The sequence below is a fragment of the Bombyx mori genome, chromosome 6 (genome assembly GCF_030269925.1).
Source record: "Bombyx mori chromosome 6, ASM3026992v2".
In the NCBI taxonomy this organism is placed as follows: domain Eukaryota; kingdom Metazoa; phylum Arthropoda; class Insecta; order Lepidoptera; family Bombycidae; genus Bombyx; species Bombyx mori.
In genome coordinates this window covers 6,617,591-6,641,619 of record NC_085112.1, presented here as the reverse complement: position 1 = coordinate 6,641,619, position 24,029 = coordinate 6,617,591, and the positions used below count along the sequence as shown (strand labels likewise).

Genomic DNA, 24,029 nt, shown 5'->3' with positions numbered 1-24,029 from the left:
TCTACTACTAGTATTATATTGCTTTAAGTTGAGCTTTATTGTAATTTAGTTCCTAATGTGAAGGATATAGGAAATTTCACAAACATGAGTCAGTGATTTACATAGAAACGAAGGTTAATACGAAGTAGGTTGTCGCGGAACTGCCTGAGTGACTTTTAAATTAAGACGTTTCGCAAACCGCAAGAAATATTGAACCGGACTCGGTCGTTCGTTATATTTACATAGCCACATAGCCTATAAATAAATACTGGCCCTCTCACACACACGTGCACAATATGACGTTGTTTTAACTTTATTTTATTTTTAAACGCGCGAGCGGCTGAACGCGCGTTGCTTGTAATTTCGCGGTGCTCGAAGCGCGCAGGCGCTTACGCACGCCGTTCCAAAATGGCGGCCGAATTACATCGAGTCTGATTTTTTTTTATTACGAACAAATCGAAATTGTTTAAGTGAACCGATAAGAACAAGCAATTTTTTCAAAGTAAGCGGAAAGTCGTTGTCACAAGTAATTTTCATTTGACCGTTCCTTATCGGTTTAATACGAACATTCGCTAAGTATAGTGATGCATAAATATTGCATGTTTATAACAGTACCTACATTATATTCACTGCCTAGCCAGGTAAATCAGAGGAATTAGAAGATTGGGGAATCGGTGAGCAATTTTACGTTCAGTCACAAATTTAATACTTTACTAAAACAAGTGTGATTAATAGCGAACATTCTTTACCTTTTAACTACGTATGAAATTATCTGGCTATTACCCCAGGTAAGTTCATACGTAGTTAAAAGATATAATCAAAGTGTAGTATATCAGTTAAAAACAAAGTTTGTACCTTTCTTATTCGTACTCGTAATTTATTTCGAGAAAAAAAAATAGAAGGCTAACAGTTTTCCGTCGGTGAAAACTTTCAAAACGTATGAGAACATTTGTTATCTGCTTGTTTACAACAGGACATTTATAATATCTATAGGTAATTTAAAGTACATTTACTTCGACATTGTTATTATACATTTATTTTTATTGCTTAGATGGGTGGACGAGCTCTTAGCCCACTTGGTGTTAAATGATTACTGGAGCCCATAGACATCTACGACGTTAATGCACCACCCATCTGAGATATAAGTTCTAAGGTCTCAAGTGTAGTAACAACGGCTGCCCCACCCTTCAAACCGAAACGCATTACTGCTTCACGACAGAAATAGGCAGGGTGGTGGTACCTACCCGCGCGGACTCACAAGAGGTCCTACCACCAGTAATTACGCAAATTATAATTTTGCGGGTTTGATTTTTACTACACGATGTTCCTTCACCGTGGAAGTCAATCGTGAACTTTTGTCGAGTACGTATTTCATTAGAAAAATTGGTACCCGCCTAGGATTCGAACACCGGTGCATCGCTCAACACGAATGCACCGAACGTCTTATCCTTTAGGCTACAACGACTTCAAATGATTTACAAAACATTTAATACAGATACTCTTGACAAAGAGAAAAGGTATCAAGCAAGATATGTATTGGTAGATTGTCCATTCTAAGGTTTGATTTAACCTCAGAGTAGTAGAGTAGAAGTAGAAACAATTTTAGAAAGGATAAAATTTAAAAAGTATAGTAATACATATACTATGTACATCTGACATATTAATTTCAACATAGATACATTTTAGCAGTTCATTTTACTCTCATATATGCTGTCATTTTTACTTCATAACATTTGCAATCAAATTTTCAAACGGATTTGACAGTCCATTTTATCAGACAAATGCGTTGACGGCATCAACTATAATTCATATTTACTAAAAGCATAAATAAAGACTCATTGTTCTTTGAAATATTGTAACAATAAATAATAATAATTATTCGCTTCGTCGAAATCCGTAAATTAGACAAACATACTAAAAAGTGTGCTTTTACTATTTGGATGAAGAGTTTAAAGAGATGCTACAGCATTCCGTCTATTTCCGTAGTATGTTTACATTTTATTTTACAACTGTACTGTTGGCGTCTTTATCTACAATCTGTGGTACGAGTTAGTAATCGATAAAAGCTAATATACACATTAGTTCACCACCTCGTGGTGCAGTTATGACTAATCTTCAAACAATAACGCTTTATTCGCGCTAGCGAGTCGACCTCGGCCGGGAGGTTGGTGTTGCTCTTTCATGTCCACTATAAATAGAATTTAATACACAAATACCTACCAGCTACAACATGATACGGATTTGTATTGAAAACAAACTTTGTTAATTAAAATTATAAATGTTTTCATTACATTTCATAAAGCACTATCATTTTAATGTGTGTTCGCTCTTTTTAGTTAAATAATAACTTTTTAGACAGTAAATAGGACGGAGAAGTCTTTACCAATATTATTTCTTGATAATTGGGGAATTTAACCACGGGAAAAAATTGTTGATTATATTCTGTACCTATTGAATTTTACTTCATGGTCACGGATATATTTGAATCATGAATTCATATTTTGATTATGACAAGTCATCAGAACTCATGATCTGAGCTGTCAGAAGAGCTTATTATTTTACCTTTATAATCAATAATTACTAAAACCAATAAAAAATATAGGTATAAGTAAAAATTATCGTGACCGAAGTTATCAAATGCAGTATTTTTTTTACGACAGTTGAATCGGCACGAAGAAAATTCGTGAAACGTACTGTCGTGTTTTTGTCTGCACGTTGTAGTGCACTTCACCCAGTTAATGAAAGAAATTGATAAGTACATAGGTTTAGGATATATAATGTGGAATTAAAATTTCATAAAAACTGTTTCTATGATTACAATTAGGTATTTAGTTTAAATTGTCTTTGTTGATATGACAAAAATATTATTATATCTATATATACCTATATAAATGAATTGCTGTTCGTTAGTCTCGCTAAAACTCGAGAACGGCTGGACCGATTTGGCTAATTTTGGTCTTGAATTATTTGTGGAAGTCTAGAGAAGGTTTCAAAGGTAGATAAATATGAAAATGCTCAGAGTTCAATAAAAATAACAATTTTGTTTTTCCTTAGATGTGTCCCCGTTGGACGGATTCCTTTTGTTTGTTTTAAGTTTATTTTATACAACAGCTTAGATCTTTTGTTTATTTGATTGAGGCACTACGAAGTCTGCCGGGTCAGCTAGTTTTCTTATAAAAATTAATGAATTTTATTATACTTATAGTAAATTTTGAAACACATTAGTGTGATAACATTTTTTTCAATTGCTATTTTGGTCATAAATCTTATACTTTTTTAATAGTGTTAAAAAATTGCTTCGCCTGACCGGTTCCATATAAGTTTTTCATACTTCGTTCAGGTATATAAAGTCTCGCTCCTAGACACGTTAGCTGTAGAATATGTTCCTTGAAAAGCAGAATTTTTATCGCGACTTCGTTATCGTGCCGAACATAAATCTGTTTTCGAATCGTGAGTCGCCATTGCCTGGTATTGCAGCAAACCCGTATTGTAAATGAACTCAAACATAACTGGATCGTGTTTCGGAAGAAGTAAAGTACAATTTACGATAGCTGTTGCATTCATTTAATGCATTTTAGATTCCGTAAGGTTTATTGTCGCATTGTACCTAGTATTTGCCAATGCGCGTAAAATGCTGGGTGAGGTTTTCAAATGCCAGACTTATTTACGGTCCAAGAGACGTTTGCAGTTCGCCCGCACCACGGTTAATGACCACCCTTGAATTATTTTGCAACTTTTAATGTTTTATTCGACCAGTCATGCGACTAGAAATTTGAAATTCAATCTTGATTTTTGTAGCACAGATACTTTCATTGTTCAAGTTTTTGGCTTGTTAGATGTTCACAATGAAAAAAGTGTACCATTATTAGTGTTTATTTATCTAGTTTCATCTTCGTATTATTATTATTTTGTTTCGAGATATATAATCATAGGACCAACCTAATGATGATTGCTTACGGTATCACATCAGTAATACTCAAGTAAAAGACAAGCATTGCCTAGAACTGAAATAAACCCGCAGAACACGTTTTATTTTAAATTTAATAAATTTAAGGAAACCACGGAAAGTTTCATTTCAATGATTATCGACAAAAAAGCCGCATCGAGTGGTATTCACTCTAAACATGTAGTGAAAAACAGATAAAGATTTATGGACAAGTTCCGATCGTGGTATTAATTGTAAGAGTTTATTAGTGCAGTCAATAAGCATTTATTGGTTTCTAGGGAGAGTCAATTACGCAGGATTAACTCAGGCGTGCTCGTAAGTGTGAAGCGTGGAGTATCTAAACATTTATTTGGATATATATCTATCTTGTTGGTGGTCGAACGTTGCACACACCAATGCTGCTTAAGTACATTTATGATGCTAAAAGGCACATAATTTGTCAACAATGAATTTAATTTTTGAATAGTTGTTTTAAAATTTTTTATTGAAATATAGATTTTTTTGTGTTAAGTGGTTACTAGAGCCCATAGACATCTACAACGTAAATGCGCCACCCACCTTGAGATATAAGTTCTAAGGTCTCAGTATAGTTACAACGGCTGCCCCATCCTTCAAACCGAAACGCATTACTTCTTCACGGCAGAAATAGGCAGGGCGGTGGTACCCACCCGCGCGGACTCACAAGAGGGCCTACCACCAGTTCAGAGTTTTGAATAATTAATGAATTTTATTTTGAAATAAGAATAATCATAAAATATTAAGCCAGTTTTGATGCGTGTTTATTCAATGGTTACAGTAATTAAACAGGGAGATTGGTTTTGTAAGTACATAATAACAACACAATAATGTTCGCTAATGAAATGTGAACTAGCGTTAAATTAAATTTTTTTGATTTACGAAACTCATTACAGTCATATCTTCGAATAAGTTTGCAATAAAACTTCAGATATAACTGACACACGTTTTATAAGTACAGACGGAAACATGTGTTCATTGATACGTTTATTACAACGGAAGGACAAATTACAGATATTAATTAGAAAACGGAGTCTGAAAAATTATTATAATATGAGTAATTCAATTTAAGTGTTTTTTTTCTTCATATAGATCACAGAGATAACATTTTCGTTTGCTGTTCCAATTACATTTTATTTATTATTAGCGCACATAGTGGGACTACAGAACAAGCAATGTACTTTTGTGTAGGTATACCGTATTTTTCATGGAAGGGAGAGTGCTCTAAGTAATTGTTTGAGGTGATCTCGATTACTCTTTTTACCATGACACCACTATAGCATACACAGCAGAGTGTATGCTTACTACTACTTATAACCACTGTGCTTAAACAGAGCGTTTTCCAGAGATCTCTTACTGGTGGTACGACCTCTTGTGAGTCCGCACGGCTAGGTACCCTGCCTATTTCTGCCGTGAAGCAGTAATGCGTTTCGGTTTGAAAGGTGGGGCAGCCGTTGTAACTATACTGGGACCTTAGAACTTATATCTCAAGATGGGTGGCTCATTTACCTTGTAGATGTGAATGGGCTCCCGTAAGCATTCAACACCAGGTTAACCGTGAGCTCACCCACTCATCTAAACAATAAAAAAAAGATCACTTATGCTATGTAACATATAATTTTAGAATGACAAGCCCTTCCGGGTTCTTGCTGAATGCTATGTGTCATAGTAATTATTCAAACGATGTTTCAAAGCAATTCTTAGCAGTAACTAACAGTTTGTATGTGCCCCTAGCGTCGCAGATGTCCTTGAGAAAAGCAGATCTCACACTATCATGTGATTCGTATGATTGTCAACTTTAGAAGACAGTAAAAATGTTTAGCCTACATCAACAGTGAGCCATTGAAATGAATTCTTAGCTATACTTCACTATAAAATAAAATCGAAAACATTTAGTATGACGGAAAGGTTGGTAATAAGAATTTAGATTGAGGCTGAACACGCGTTTATTACTGCGTGTCTTATAGATTGGATCATAAGGTTTCCATTTGATGTAAAAATTTATTACTAAGTTAGTGGAATCATTCATTAAATTTGATTATTAAAATAATCGCGCTCGCAGCACCCGCACACTGTAAAATTTGATTTATTAACCTCAAGTAGAATGATTTGGTACAATTAGCGGTGCGGGCTTCTGAGGGTCTGATTTACGATTTCGAAGCAATCATAGTCATCCTCTGATCATAGCAACATTATTGTGTGACAGTTTTCTTCTGACAAAAGAATACGTGCGTAAAGCCGTAGGACTTTTATATAAACCGAGTTAGACTGCGGTTTCAAAATGCTACGTTTTCTTATATATATTAAAGCAGGTATCTAATAATACATTTGAATACCGACCATAAGGGCCTATTCTATTAAGTGAGGAGTCACCTGTTTGGCCTGTGGTTGAGGGTGCTGCGAGTCCGTAATTAAAGAAATTTTATCCATTTATCGAAGCATAAGTCTTCCATCCCTTTATAGCAGAGTATACTTGGATTATTTTGAGACACATAAATGGTATATGTCGGTTTCTGTGAAGGCTTGATAGGTGATATCATATTTTTCGGAGCCGCGATCTGGTTATTTGGCTGCTCAGTGTGCATTTTGTTCTTTAATTATAGCTACTAATTTTCAGTAGATATGCATAGCGAGTGAAACGTTGGTGGCAGTCAGTAAACTAAAAGAATTGCTTACTACTGGGGGTAGGGCGTCTTGTGAGCTACACGAGTAGGTAATACCGCCCCGCCTATTTCTGCCACAAAGCAGTAATACGTTTTGGTTTGAAAAGTACGGCAGTCGTTGTACTATAAAACAGAAAATTGGAACTAATCTCAAGGTGCGTGATGCGATTTACTTTGTTAATGTCTATGGGCTCTGGTAACCATTTAATACCAGGTGTGCCGTGAGTTCGTCCACCCATGTAAGCAATATACTTAGTCTGGCCATAAATACTGTTACAAAGGAAAAAAAAAATTCTATTGCAAATAACATTTATTACTTTTACAGTGTATTAGTTTAATACATAAATATAAAACAATTTAAAGTATAAAAAGCTTATTCGAAGTGGTCTCCATTGGCTGCAATACAGTCTTTTAAACGTTGAGGCCAGTTATCAATAGAAGCACGCACTCTTTCCATGGGAAAAATTTTCACTGCCAATCGTACGGATTGTTTTAGGGACTCCAAATTAGCATGGCGTTTAGAGCAAGCCGTACTCTCTAAAACTGACTATAAATCATAATCCAGCGGATTAAGATTGGGACTAGACGACGGCCAGTCTTCAGCTCTGATGAAGTTCGAAACGTTCGTTTCCAACCAAGACTGCGTAGACCGAGCTTTATGACTTGGCGCCGAGTTTTGCTGTAAGGACCATTCTTGATTATTGAACATGGTATTGCTAAGGGGCTTCACTACCTTCTCAAGAATGATATCTTGATACACTTGTGCCGATGTTTTGATACCTTTTTCACAAAAGTATGGCTCAGTCACTCCTTCATAGCTAATACCCCACCAGACCATCGCTGAAGTCGGATAATGCCCACGTTGCACTCTGTCGACTAATTGGGAAGCTTCCTTAGAGCTTTGAGCATAAATACGGTCATTTTGTTTATTAAAATGTTGCTCAATTGTAAACATTTTCTCATCCGTAAACAAAATTTTTCTATGACCTCCCTTTGCGTACCGCTTCAGTAGTTTCGATTTTACCACCCTTTTCTCTTTTAAATTATTAGTTTAGAAATGGCCAGTACGTCTCTTATAGGCTGCAAGTCCTAAGTCATCTTTTAAAATACACGACATGGTTCTAGGTGCTATCTTCATCTCCCGAGATAAAATCTTTTGCTTTCGGACAGGATTTCTTCGAATTCTTTCCCTTACTGCGTTGACCACCTTTTTCGTATGAACATTACGTGGACGGCCAGATTTTTTTCTGTCACAAACAGAGGAGGTCTCATTGCACCTATTAATAGCCCGGTACATAAACATTTTACTAATACCAAGCGCATGAAGAGTTTTAGAAATTGCATTTAGCTCCATACCTACTTTGTGTAATGCAATCACAGCGATTCGGTTCTCTTTATCACCCCACTCCATTTTAATATCGCAAAATATTGTACAATGTATTGACGCCAAAATGAGAAAACTCAATGAGTAATCATATAAAAATTACAGATTCCAAATTCAAATATAACATTTTGTTTATTTTTAATTGTAACAGTATTTATGGCCAGACTAAGTCCTATATCTCAACAATCATTTCAGAAAACTTTACTGCCGTACGTATTCGATGTAAATTTTGGTAATTTAATTTTAATTCATTCGTTATGTAAGATTTAGAATAATATCAAAATTAGATCTAGAGGCTAAGACAATAATTTATGTGTTTTGTATTTTTTTAATAGTTGAGATTATGTTACGAAGCCACTGTCTTCGGCTTTTGAGTTATATCCAAAATAAATTAAGTTGCCACAGCATAACAGTAAATCAAGGGATTTATGTGTACCGAATGATCTTCTTTGCTTTCGTTAATATGTGAATAGTTTCTTCTTAAGACTTAAGTAACTAAAATATTTTAATCCATCTTATGCACTTACATGAAATATAAATATCAAAGTCGAGATTAAAAAGCGATAAAATAAATCCTCTGGAGTAGAAATTCTCACGGATGTTCATCGTAGGTACCCGATAGGTTGACGCAACGGAACGGCCATAAAATCGGGCACTAAACGTAACACTTACACATAAAGGTCCCAGGTACATATTACATAGGTGATACTGCGTCGATGGTTGTCGACGCCTCGCTTGTACCGATAAACAAATCGTGGTCTACACTCTACCGATCCCCTCTATCGAGGCACTAAAAACTTAACTATCCGGTGACACGAACGCACACAAATGTAAATCACAAAAACTGGTATTACTTATCGAAAAGATGTCAGACACGATCGACCTTTATGAAACTTTTTCACGCTCGCTCTTGCCGCAGTAAAATTTGTTTGAATTACGAAAGATCACGCGAGTAGTCTTGTTTGCATGTTCCGTTCTTGTTAAGTACAAGATCCAGACTGTTTCGAGAATGAAAGTAGTTTTTACCACAAAAGGCAAAACTTTTGGACAACAACGTTTTGTAATTATGCAAATTTCACCCATTGAGAGTTAACGATCGCCCAAAGATAATAATACATTATAATTTCGCTTTTGTGAAGGTCGAACTTGTTATTCGTTTTTTTTTTTGCGTTAATTTGCCTAACGCGTATCGTTAATTTATGTGCAGGTTGTACAAGTTCCAACTTTTGTCAAGCTAAGCAACGCTTTCGGTTTCAGGGTACTCATTTGCATAACACGGTGTGCGCACAATGCTTTACCTTTTATCCAATCCTTTTAGTTTCACTTTTCAAATTTGTTTCATTGTTGACATTCGGCTTGAGTAATAAATAAATCAGGCGCAAATTTATATGGTCTTGTGTACGCATAGCTGGACAACAATGTTCGGTTTTTGCCCACACGTTTTTAAGGGTGCCGCCTGGGAGAATTATATTATCTTATTTACCAGTTTATATACCAGAGCTTATATACCAGAGCGCACAAAAAAACTTGTAGCGAATTGAAAACTACAAGTAGGTACATTATTTCGATTTGTTTGTGAATTGTTTGAAATGATTCCGGTTGGCTGATTTGCTTTTGCGATTTTATTCTAAAATGACATAATACAAATCTAGCACTAAAAACTGGAATGTTGCAAAATCTATATATAAGTATATAAAAATGAATTGCTGTTCGTTAGTCTCGCTAAAACTCGAGAACGGCTGGACCGATTTGGCTAATTTTAGTCTTGAATTATTTGTGGAAGTCCAGGGAAGGTTTAAAAGGTAGATAAATAAGAAAATGCTCAGAATTAAATAAAAATAAAAAAATTGTTTTTCCTTTGAAGTGTCCTCCGTCGGACGGGTTCTTTTGTTTGTTTCAAGTTTATTTTATACAAAAGCTTAGGTCTTTTACTTATCAACTGAGGCACTACGAAGTCTACCGGGTCGACTAGTATTATATAAAACATTTATAGCTTTCTACTTTAAATGAGATACTGCCAACCAAATAATCATTTGTTTGTTTAGTATCACTAATTTGTTTTAATTTAACAATAATCATAAAGTTCGAATGAGCGGTCATTGATGGTGAAATGGTTGAAAATAAATGCCAATAACACACGTCATTATAGCGTGTAATATCGTTTTACAACTTTAAGGCAATAAATAAATTGACTGCCGTTTGTACATTTTATTACGATTTAAAAGTCGATGACTGTTTGAAACGAATAATTGATTTACGTCGGTTATTAATGTTAGGTAATTTGATATAGTGTTAAATAACACATTTATTGCCATTTAATTGTAATTTTCATGTAAAATTTTGTTTGTTTATTTAAACTGTGAGTGGATATATTAGTATAGGTTTTATCAAATCGTTCAATAGTCGCAATATTGTGTGGCAGTTTTTATTTTTTTATTGCTTAGATGTGTGGACGAGCTCACAGCCCACCTGGTGTTAAGAGGTTACTGGAGCCCATAGACATCTACAGCGTAAATGCGCCACACACCTTGAGATATAAGTTCTAAGGTCTCAGTATAGTTACAACGGCTGCCCCACCCTTCAAACCGAAACGCATTACTGCTTCACGGCTAAGCTCAATGTATACTCATATCCATTGAGCTGATAATAGAAAAAAATCATTTACACGATGTCTCCAAGTTCGTTACCTATCGTGGCAATCAACGCAGTAAAAAGATTTGAAATTTTTTTATATACTTTTTTATGCGCTGAGCGTTTCGATTGCAGTGTCTTGATCATATAAGTTTTTATTTATCCTAGTGCTATTGCTGTAATGCCCGTAATATTAATTACGAGTCGTTAAGTTACAACCCGTAGCGTCGCTTGAATACAGCAATGTATCACACTTACATGTTAATGGCCGTAGTTTTCTACAAATGTTTTAGTCTTTCAACCGTTTAACACGTGTTAATAACTAATAAAACCATTTTAATGGTACATAAAAAGTTGAGATTTATAACGAATAGGTAGCTTATGCATTATGATAGCTTGGAACGTGCTGGCTTTTATTTTATTCAACACTCCGGTTTCATTGCTGGCGGCTTCTGATTATTTATTTTGCGATGATCGCTTATGACATTGTTTTATTGAGCATTTACACTAATCACCTAAGTAGTACTGACTTATAAATTTGTTTTACAGCGTAATATCTTTTTCACTTTCGATATTTTGATTTGACTAAAATGAGATACAGATGTTCATTAATTGTAACTCTGATATATGATTATCTACAAGTAATTTGGTGGTGATGACCTTATATAAAAATTATAATTTCTTATAATAATTAAAAACATATTAATTGTTTAAAATCACCCAAGATAAAATTTAATTGCCTCAATCGCCCGCTATATCAATGAGAGTTACGTTCAGTCGCAGGAGATGAGGAAAGGTCCTGATAAATGCCTTATTTCTGTTAGTACCGATATTACACGATGATTCTGTTACGAGAGCTACTACAAAGTTCATAAAAATCTTTTATTCATGTACTGGTCATATTGGTTAAGTTGTCACCGGAGCCCATAGATATCACTACTAAGCCTCATCACCCGTTTAAATACTCTAGGTGTATTGTAAAACGCATATAAAATGTTCTTGTTTCGATCTTTGTTTTAATTCAAATTAATTTAAATTATTCTTTTCCCCCACGCGTATAGTATGCGTATAGTATTATTCATATAACGTGTACTTGTAAATACATAAATGTATAGCAATGGAAACTTCTAAATTCATAAAATTCTGAATCATTCCCTTTTCGTTTACTTTGCTGATAAGGTTGTAACACGTCTATGATAGTATAATAAATATTATAAAATTTAAAATATTACAGCTATTCGCAATAAAAAAAACCCTTTGATTAATCTGTGATTTTTTTTGTTTCACTACGGTGCTAATCAATATTTAAAACAAAAATAATGCTTTAGTGAAATTTCCCATAATTTTCCTGCTATTTTCTTCGCACCTCTTCTAAGTGTCTTATTCATTGCCTACTTTACAAACGGTGAAAACTTTAAAAACTAAATAAGTTTTTGATACTCGTGAAAACTAAATTAGATAGAATTAAAGTAGATGTAAATACTCAGATACTCCGATAAGTCGATGATTAAAGTAATAGATGAGATTGATTTCGGTGGCTGATTTAATTTTCGTATTTCACATTTACTAGATACAAAATTGCAAAATAATACTAATTTATATTTAAAATTTAAATTTTTATTCCAAAGTAATATTGGATGATGTGAGGGACCTAACTGACAGCCCTGTCGAAAGGGACATTGTGTGGTGCGTGGGAGCGTGGCATCTGGAACGGCCTGATCTGGCGGAGACCGGGTCGTAAACGAACCAGAATTAGTACTCCGACTAACCGGGGTAACAAAAACTACGCTTTAAATATAAATTCGAGTGTGTCTCCTCAACTATCACATACAATTTCAGAGCAGTGGCTGCGAGAAGTTGCTGTATTTTTTTGTTTTCTTGTTATGAAAAATACCGTAATATTTTAGGGAAAAAGGAAAATAAATGGATAGTTATTATTTTATTGTTCCAACTCAATATAGAATTTATTTTAGTTAACCTCAAGGCAAGTACGTGATGACATTGAGTCGTGAATCCATCTTTATTCTAGAAAGTAATAACAAAGGTTACGAGATAAGTTCAATAATGTTTTAAGTTTTTTTTTTTTTTATAGCTTAGATGGATGTACGAGCTTACATCTCACCTGATGTTAAGTGATTACTGGAGCACATAGACATCTACAACATAAATGCGCCATCCACCTTGGGATATAAGTTCTAAGGTCTCAGTATAGTTACCACGGCTGGAAACAAACGCATTACTGATTCACAGCAAAAATAGGCGGGGTGGTGGTATCTACCCGTGTGGACTCACCGGGCGTGCGGTTAAGTTAAAATATGTATCTTAAAATTATTCTCTGATACAAGAAATTTATTCGAAGTAAATTATTCTAATCGACATTACAAAATTTAATGCACGTAATTATCGAATAAATATACTATACTATACTATACTATACTATACTATACTATACTCGTGTTGTCCACGATTTCGCGAGATCAAAATTTGTTAATTGATGCTGTGTTGTAATAGCTGTATCTATCCCGATTAATCTTACGATTGTAGCTTAATGGGATTAATTCAAACTTTTCCCATAACACTTGATAAATTAAAACATAGAATACCCCTATCTGAAAACGCGGGGGTTTTATTTTTAATAGCCGTAGCATTCATTTTAGGGTTAATTCAAGACATGCCTCATAAAGGGTGGGAGAGTGTGAAAAATTATCGTGCGGGTTACTAATAGGTACATGGTTGATACATTAAATCTTCGCGGGTCTTTTTTGGCAAATATTTTATCAGGACACTATAAATGGATGATTTAAAAAATATTGGATGATTATGTCTTTTGAAAATCGTTGATCGAGTTCACATGACTGATGAATAATGGAAAATAAATTTAAATTCCAAAGGAAGCTTCACAGACCATTTCCCCGGAACTATGAGTTTACCAAAATTATATCCATCCCAGAGATAGCGGAAATAGCGTAGGGGACGTTTTTATTATTTAGGTATGTTATATTTTGCAATTTTTTAAATCATAAGGGTGGAGCCCCTCGCTTAAAGGGTGGGCCCGACCTGAATGAATTTATAGTTCTATTGTAGATAAACATATCAATTTGTTGTGTTTTGTTAGCTGCATTAATATGAAATACAATTGTAGTCCGACAATCTCAGTTGTCCTCACGACTCCGATGGCCGCACTTGGTGCGAGAATTAAGAGTGATTTTATCTTCGGTTCAAATTTTAAGCTCTGATTAATTTTAGTGGAAAGTTTTACTTCGGTATTGCATAAAATGAAGTGACAAGTGTGAATGTAATACATAGTAGGTAAGCAACTTGTAGTACCGATTCATAAATTACCTATACGGTTTCCTTGATGAAAATCGATGTGAAGGGTTAACCAAATAAACGGGAACGTTGCTGCACCGTTGTTTACCCAGAGCATCTTCCTCGTTTTAGTCGTATCCGCTGACCACTTCCTTGCTCTAGTAAAAAAAAAAAACGAATCCAAATACTAGTCGTCGTGATCTACGAGCGACTTTACAAGCGAATCGACTGAAAAGCGAGCGAATAAAATCGATTTTCCCCCAAATTGAATAGTCGTAAAACGTAGGTAGCAGTTTTAACGTCCGGGATTGTTTACACGGCGGCGTCACGAGTGTAAACGCTTGTCGATAATTGATGATTTGATTTACAGCATCACTAAACAACCGGTGTTTGGGTGATCGAGATACGTTCCTCATGCCTTTGAATGGAACGTTATAGTGCATCTAATAGCCGCGCAGTGTACTAGAATGCACGCATTAACCTAAGCTGGAAGTGAAGCATTGAAGTAACGAAACTGTAAGAACAAATCTACTATCATAATATTGTTTTGATAAGAACAGACCAAATTTTTTTCAAAGTATTATGCAGATATGTATAGATTGATAGATGTATTGAAATTAACTATTAAATTCATTAATACTTATTTAAGTATCCATGAATACGCTCCTGAGTTCCATAGTTAACTATCTACTTTTTTAAATATTTTATTTATAGCTAGCTGACCCGGCAGATTTCGTAGCGCTTCAATCGATAATTATAAGACCTAAACTTTTGTATAAAATAAACTTAAAACAAACAAAAGGAATTATTACACAAACATTTTACTAATACCAAGCGTATGGAGAGTTTTTTAAATTGCATTTGGCTCCATACCTACTTTGTGTAATGCAATCACAGCGATTCGGTTCTCTTTATCACCCCACTCCATTTTAATATCGCAAAATATTGCACAATGTATTGGCGCCAAAATGAGAAAACACAATGAGCAATCATATAAAAATGACAGATTCCAAATTCAAATATAATATTTTGTTTATTTTTAATTGTAACAGTATTTATGGCCAGACTAAGTAGATTGTAAAAAGTTTTTCAGGCATGAAAGTTTTTTGTAGGTTAAATCCATAAAAGTATTATATTTTCATTAATTATGGCTAAAATAATTCGTATCTTTATATTTTTGCGATAACATTAGTTTTAATGCTCAAAGTAAAAACATTTCCAGTCATTCGTTTTATGTCCATGAACGGCAAAGGGAAAAATAAAATCGGTCATCCAAGAAAGCTTCCACTTTCATGCACTTTGTTTGGTATCGCTTTTTGTGCCTAAATATTTTCTTATCGATACAATATTTTTATTCTATTGAAAATAAATCATACCAAATGATTTCTTTGTGATGCTTTAAGAACAACTTAACTGGTAGTTTTTCGCTGTGTGGGAATGTATGTATTTTACTGGTATGGTCAAACTAGCTCAGGGCTTAGTAGGTGTTAGCTATCGTAACTGGATAGTATGAAGGCTACTTACCTTGAAACCTGAGGTCGAAGTGTCAATTGTATATTATAGCGGCTCTCGTAACCATCAGACCGGGGAACTTTTGCCATCACAATCGCATCACATAATCAACTCAACGCACAAGAACTCAAAATAATAGTTAGAGGTACAGTGTAATAGGAAATTAAGTAAAAATATTAAAGTAGTATTTTAGACATGTGTTGGAGTAAAGCTCGAAGAAAGAATATATGCGTTGTATTATTTATCAATTTCTTTTGAATCTTAACTGAAATTGCTTATCGACTGAAATCTAAATTTTAGATATAGCTTAATTAATTTCCTACCGTTCGAACTGGAATACATGACTGCTTCGCGGCAGAAATAGGCAGAATGCCGATATTCATAAGGGATAACAATACATAAAAATATAAATGTTGTTGATCGCTATAGTAGATCTCTATTAGAAATTTTGAGCGTCTACGCAATCTTAGAATGAAAAAGATTGTAGGAACGTGTTGGAGGTCTAAACATATTTATTGCCGTTTGTACTGAATACTATGTACTGAATTGATGTATATTATATTATACATTGTACATTAGTAGTTAGTGAACTGCGAAAACGGAACAATCAAAAAGAACCTTAGTGTGTCTTTTTAAAAGGAACCCGGTGTACAATTATTAGTGTAGAGTTAAGTTACCTGGTATCAATAGCAAAGTAAACTCATCGTCTTTTGATTACTTGTGGTAGAGAGTCTTGTAAGCTTGCATTGATAGGTACCACCACAAATATTCCAGTCTCAATGGTGAGACTGCCCTTAAAGTACATCATTCAGCCTTATATCTCAGGTCAAGCATTTACGTTGTGATTTATATGCGCTTCGGTAGCCGCTTAATATATTCATCGTGAGCTCATTCATTCAAAAATTAGATAAAATAAAGTAATGATCATATTTAGGTGATTAAACAACTTCCTTACGCTGAAGTAATCAAATCTTCACATTCAGCCATTAAAACCTTTGAGAAGTTGGTAAGTGAGTCATATCACGTGTAAAACGACAAACAAAGAACTGCTTTAATGTCAAACTTTCCCTTCACATTATAGAGTATTGTACTGCCTTCCTTATGGGCCTACGCAGTTTTATTGAACTGCATTAAGATTACTGACGTTAATTGTGCTCACTTCGCGTCGATTCCAAATTCCGTTTTTTTTTTATGGCTTAGATGGGTGGACAGCTCACCTGGTGTTAAGTTGTTACTGGAGCCCATGGACATCTACAACGTAAATGCGCCACCCACCTTGAGATATAAGTTCTAAGATCTCAGTATAGTTACAACGGCTGCCCCACCCTTCAAACCGAAACGCATTACTGCTTCACGGCAGAAATAGGCAGGGCGGTGGTACCTACCCGCGCGGACTCACAAGAGGTCCTACCACCAGTACCGGTACCAATTGATATGGAATTGAAATTTTTACAAGTTAAAACTGTACAAATACGTACAGTGTTTGGTTGATTATTTCTGTTATTTTCATTTTAGTGATAATATTAAAGCACAAAAAACAATAAAAAACATTGTAAGATTACCCTTTGTTTTTTTGCGAAATGACTTAATTTTTTAAATCCAACGAATATTTTTAATAAGTGTGAAGTTAGTTGAATGCGTGAACCTGTGAGCTGGCAATGAGGACGGTTCGTGTTTTTCTGTAAAGTGCAAAGGCGTATCTTGGACGAGCGTTCGCACAGAATGCAATCACCCAATAAACTTTATGATTTGTTCTCTCTACTATTATTTGACAGTGTTGATGCGTAAAATTGAGATTAATAGATAATTAGCCGTTTGGACGACACTTTATCGCGTTCGCGTAATAAATTTACGTTTATTGCTTATCAGTCGAGGTTATGATGCGGCTTATTAGCGTCTACTGACCTTTGTGGTCTCGGAATTACAAAATTTGTTCAAAATTTTTTATTGAACTAGATGTGTGGATAGTCTCTTGGTTAATCTAAGGTTTAGGGGTTACTTTTGGTAAAGTTGTGTTCCAATTTGAAGGCGAAGAGTGCATTGTACAATGATGATTTTGCTTAAAACTAGAACGCCTTGTAAAAATAGGTAGGGTGATGATATTTAGTCGTGCGGGCTACTAATACGCCCACCGACTCTAAATATATCACCTTCTGGCCGGGTACCTACGCGCTTTCCTGATCTGATCAATAATATAATCACATTTTGATTCAATCGTGCATTATATCATTAACACCTCTTTTATAATGAAAAGAATGCATTCAATGAACACCTGGTGTAAGGTGGTTACCGGAACCCATAGATAACAATAACAACGTAAATGCCGCCACCTAACTTGATACATGATTTCTAGGTCTCATTTTTTGATACAAAGGCTGCCCCACCCTTCAAATCGAAACGCATTACTGCTTCACGACAGATATAAGTAGGGCAGCAGATCACAAGATGCCCTACAACCCGTAATTACGCTAATCATATTTTTTTCGGGTTTGATTTTTATTACACGATATTATTCTTTCACCCCGTAATTAATTACTAAACATATATATAGTACGCATTTCATTAGAAAAATTGGTACCTGCCCACGGAATTCTAAAATCGGCACAGTCACAACGCCCGATACGAATGCACCGCGTGTCTTATCGACTAGGCTACGATGACTGGTGGTGATCCTTTTTACTGGTGATAGGACCTTTTGTTAGTCCGCACGGGTATATACAACCTCCTTGCCTATTTCAGCCGTGAAGCAGTAATGCGTTTCGGATTGAAGGGTGAAGTAGCCGTTGAGACCTATATCTCACTTACTTGAGACTTATATCTCAAGGTGGTTGGCGGCATTTACTTTATAGATGTCTATAGACTCCGGTAACCATTTAACGCTAGGTGGGCTATGAGTTCCTCTATTCATCTATGCAACAAAATAAATAAAACTTTAATTAATCAATGGCATATTAACAGACAAAGATTCTTTTATCTTTTGATCACTTAAAATTAATGAACCAATCAACCTATAACTATAAATAGTTAGGTACTGGTTGAACATATTATTTGTTAAACTTAGATGATTACGATGTCGATTTTTCTGTTCATTATACATACTTACATATCAAAATCTTAAAAAAATCGACCACAAGATCACAGTATCACTTTAAAGGTGAAGTCGTAACTCCACCGCCATTAATATTTGCTTAACTTACCATAAAGCGGAGTGGCGAACGATGCCTCGTCTCGGGCCAGTAAAACGTGCACTTAGTAATGATTATCTCCGTGGTATGTGGCTGTAAATAATCGATGTTACTGCACTGTGTACGACCAGCTTAATTTATGGCTGGACGCTGTACCTTAAGCAGCTGCGCAACTAAGAAATTTACTTTAAATATACAACAAAATGAAGGTAATAAAGTCGGTGTCGGGAATATTGCGGAGGTTTAATTGCGAATCAAGCCTTTATATGATATTAATCGTTTTTTTTTCGCATTGGGATACTTCTGGTGAGATACATATCTACCTAGCCAATAAAATTAGATCGACGTGAGATTTTGTTTCAGCTTAGACCCTAAAACCTACTTTGTTGTCTGTGCTAATGATTTATTTTGGGTTATATTCTGTTTTTTAAGTTTTATTTTTTAATTTACAAATTTTTATTACAGATCTCATCAAAATGGTCCCAAAGGGGTGAACCTACCAAAATAAGAAAAAATCGATTCAAGGTAAGTTTTTATTCGACAGAAAAATCCTTTTTCTATTTCGAAAGAATCTGTTTTTAGGAATAGCTTATTTTTCGGTAGGTAGCATGTGAATTTATGAGCAACTGTAATTTATAAATAAGAAAAACAGAAAAACGTTCTGATTATGTTACGTAACGCTAACGCAAAAATTACAATATCTAAAAATACAGTTTTTCCATTTTTCCGATTTAAACAGAATACCCAGCTTCTACACCCACATGAAAAATCCAAAAGAAAAAACCTTAGAAAATAGTTATATTCAAGCAAAAATTCTATTTAAATCAAGGCCATGAGTTGTCATTCCCAACTTAAATAATGACTAAAATATTCGCTCCGCCCGACAAAGATCAACCTACCAGTGCATCGAAAAACGTAGCCATGCTTCGAAACTTCAATATTTCATTCCCCTTCTCAAAGAATTCATGTTGTGATCAGTCGTGCTTCTGTCGAGTGAAAGAGATGAAAAATATCTTCTATCTCCACTTTTCTTCATTGTTTTTCGTAAGAGTGAGAAAGATAGCAATAAACAACATGGCGGCACATATCGAATGGTCAAGCTCTGGGTTCATCGATGGAGCACACATGCAAAATGCTTTACGCGTGTGACTACTGTGTACTAAGACAACATTTAGTAGGGATTCCAGGGGTGCATAACTTACATTTTATATTAATATTAAATTTACAAAAAAAAGTTAAATTTATTTTTCAACAATAAATGAAAATCATTTCACGTACATTTTTAACATTAATTTCTTTCATACGATGCAGAAACCCGCTAAGTACAGTGTGGAATATTTATATTAATGGCTTTTAAATAAGTTAAGCACAACATAATCATCAAATGGGAACATAGTCTATATTGTATTTATTGGAACCAAGTTCCTTATCAAGCATTGCAAAAGGGGGCTAGACGGGAAAAATGAAGACCAAAAGTTGTAGCGACACTTTTCGCTATAGTTGTAAGCCGTGCGGCGTGCGCGTGTTTCTCTGTCTCTCTCTCTCTCTCTCATAGAAAGCAAGCCAGTTATTTTCGTTTCGTCTTTCTATTTTGCATTGAACAGTGTGGTGTTGCGAAGATTACTTTTGTTGAGTGTATACAGGTTTTTTGTACATAATAAATAATAAAAAATAATAACAATAATTAATCCTGACAGTGTTTCTGCACAAGTTCCGGATATTGCTGATGGGGAGCAACACCACAAGCTAATTATTACTAAAATTGAGCCTACTGATTCTTTTTATATTACATTATATTTGTTAATAATAATTTTTTTATTATATTATAACTTAAAAAAAAAAAAACAATTTCGTCATTAATTAATCGAAAGGAACTTCGTTCCATCCGGGTGTCCCTTGGCACCTCTTAAGTTTTTTTAATTTATCTATTGTATATGTAAAACAAAGATGACAAACAGTAATTTAAAAGAAATCAACCAAATGTTGTCTTTATATGGATACTTAAGAGTGAATATAATTCTAAACTATATTGCTAGATGGCGCTTTTAGCAAGATAACTTTGTTCCGATGTTCGATTGTGATCGTCTCCATGTTACAAAATGATTATTGTAGTAAACAAAGGCTATAAATTCGAACTAGTATTAGAGCTTGTTTTAAGCTCGATCGGGTAAATAATACTATCCTGCGTTTTCTTCGGCGAAGTCATCACGAGTATAGCATGGCAGAGTGTAACTACTACAGTCGTACCTTAAAATTCAGACTTAGCTTTAATGTAAATGCTGCCCGTCTTACGTCTCGAAGCTAGCAGCATTCACGATCTGCTGTCTATGGGCTACACTAACCACTTAATACCAGGTGGGCCGTTGGCTCATTCACTTATCTATGCATTCAAGCATAAAAATATGTATATGTACACAATTTATAAAATTCAAATATACTTTACTAATATTATATTATTATATGATTTTTCAAATTGCTTTCGGAGCGCGTTTCAATACATTAATAAACTTTGATCATAGTTCTCTAGTATACTCATAGATGGCACTGTTTTCAACAAAATAAACCACCATGATATCTTATTTTTGAAGGACTTTAAAATAATGTTGTAGTTATTGTTGAATTTAGAAAAAGGCATACAACCTGTAACGACGATCAATTTTATTGAGAATAAATAGCTTAATTAATTTTTGATAGATGCACCAACACACGTAACTAGTCAAGCATAAGATTGACTATACAAAACGAAAGAATTTACTCAAAGATAGGTAGGTATTAAATTGGACTTAATTTATTAGGTATAGCACAGACGATTTATTAACAAATGGATAATTTGCTAATATTGTAAGAAAAAATGATTTTATTGTAAAAAAACGTGGGGTGCTCTTCAGGATATTATCAAAATAACCCTTCTACCCATATCTGTTCATAAAATATTTATGACTACGTTTTTACAATAAAATAATTCTTTCTTACACTATTGTTAATTCAAATTTATTAAAATTAATTTTCTATTTTTTAGTTGGATTTTCTATAAAATCGTATTTTGTTAGTTTTTTTAAACTATTATTTATTTTTATAACATATATAATTATTGACACAGGTTGACTGTTAAACTGTTGATTAAGGGATAACTTACAGACAGACGGCACAAATCTACATAAGTATGAACTGCTCCAATATAAAATAAGCTATTCCCTGCAATCTTTATTATTCATAAAGTAAGCCCGGACACAGACAACAGATTTTAAAGTTGCTCTTCCTAGAAAACCATTTTGACCCAATTTTGTAAAAGAATTCAAATTAGTTTTTTTTTTGCTTGCAAAGAGAAAGTTGTGTGCAACTCTGCCAGTTGACTTCCAGATTCTAAACGAGAAAGTAGTGCCGTTTCGTTTTGTAAACATGCTATCTAACTTTGTTATTGTTCTAAAAATTAAACGTAAAGTAAACATTAAGCTTGCGGGTGTACGCGGTGTTTGGCGCTCTTCCAAGAGCATGCCGACGCACGGCAGGCCCAGATGTCGATGGAAAACTATATCTAGGTACGTTCCTACATTATTAACGTTGTTACTACCGTCTGAATTAAAATCTGTCTTCGATTTAATAGTTTTATGAATAGTGCGAATGGATCAAATCATGCGCCTGCTGTATGTCAATATTATTTATTGTTCTAACTCACGATAAACATTTACGAGAATCTTTTTGAATCATCGAACTGAGCAGAGCAAATTTATTTTTAAGCGCACGATTGTGTTTTATTTAAGACTAGAGGTCCCGCAGTAGTCGAAATTCGACTATAATTGATTGGAATTGTAAGTTTGTACACTATTATGATTGTATTTTATACTTCTATAATCACAAATTTCGTCAAGACTACACTATAAAAAATATTAACAACGACAAACAATATTTAATCTCAATTTGACAACAGACGTCAAGAACAAAAGTTTGACAATAAATAGTATTCATGCGTGTGTGCATCAAATACATGGTATGTAGTGTGTGTAATGTTTTCTTTATTGATTTAATGTATCTTTTATGCATTATTTAAAAAAAATATTAGCATTGTGCACTTCTTCTCTATATTCTCTATAAGTGTGGAAAATTTCATACTCCTCTGTCCGCGCAATTTTCGTAAAAAGGGATACAAAGTTTTTGCTTCACGTATTAATAATATGATACTGTTCCTACGATAGATGCCTAGCAATTTATAATACACATGACTATACACAATCAAATCATCTGAAGCCATTTCATTATTCGTTACGCAGATCGTGTTGATAAAACGGATGAACTAATAGATATCATATCGGTTACCGGATTCTATTGCCGGTCACCGTCCTCGTCGAACCCGTCGCTTGCGACGAAGGGCTCGACGAGCGAACTAACCCATAGACACAGCCCACTGAGTTTCTCGCCGGATCTTCTCAGTGGGTCGCGTTTCCGATCCGGTGGTAGATTCTGCGAAGCACTGCTCTTGCTAGGGTCAGTGTTAGCAACTCTCCGGTTAGAGCCTCGTGAGCTCACCTACAAACGTTAGGGTGAACCTGAAATAGCCTCTCAAGACTATCAGCATAGGTAGGAAAAAAAAAGATTCTATTGCAATTATAACAGAAATTTACTAATAGTGGTATTCAGGTTCTGAGGTCTACAGGATTCGACGACAACGAGTATACATATTTTTTTTTTTTTTTTTTTTTTTTTTTTTTTTATTGCCCTTGTAGGCAGACGAGCATACGGCCCACCTGATGGTGAGTGGTTACCGTCGCTCATGGACTTCAGCAATGCCAGGGGCAGAGCCAAGCCGTTGCCTACCGCTTAATACTCTCCATAAGCCTCGTTTGAAGAAGGACATGTCATAGCGCTCGGGAAACACCGTGGAGGGGAGCTCATTCCATAGCCGGATGGTGCGTGGCAAAAAAGATCTCTGGAAGCGCACTGTGGATGACCGCAGTGGCTCCAGGTAGTATGGATGAACTCTACTCCGGTGGCGGGCGGTGCGGTGGTAAAAACGAGATGCCGGTATCATCTCGAATAATTCCTCAGAGCACTCCCCATGGAACATACGGTACAAAATACAGAGGGAACCGAAGTCCCTCCGCAGACCCAGAGGTTCCAAACGATCCGAGAGAATGGGATTATCGACAATCCGAACGGCCCTCTTCTGTAGGGAGTCAAATGGAAGAAGCTGGTATTTGGGAGCCCCGGCCCAGAGATGGGAGCAGTACTCCACGCGAGGCCGGACTTGTGCTTTATAAAGCAAAAGCCTTAGTCCAGGCGTGAAGTACCGCTTCGCTCTGTTGAGGACTCCCAGCATTTTGGACGCCAACTTGGCTTTGCCTTCCAAATGACTCCGAAACTGGACGTCGCTCGAAATGTCGACCCCAAGTATCCCGATACTCTTGGAA

General features: G+C 35.1%; 1 protein-coding gene across 2 annotated transcripts in view; it reads left to right on the top strand.

Annotated features, from left to right (window-relative positions):
• Abd-b (abdominal B) overlaps positions 1-24,029 on the top strand; it is a 107,287-nt gene that overhangs the window by 44,506 nt on the left and 38,752 nt on the right. The window contains exons 1-2 of one of the 2 annotated variants that reach the window (XM_012694105.4): positions 292-653; positions 19,090-19,149. The gene's annotated coding sequence lies outside the window, so the exon portion shown is untranslated. Of the gene's footprint in view, positions 1-291; positions 654-19,089; positions 19,150-24,029 lie in introns of those variants that run through there. The other variant, XM_062668872.1, reaches the window with a different exon arrangement.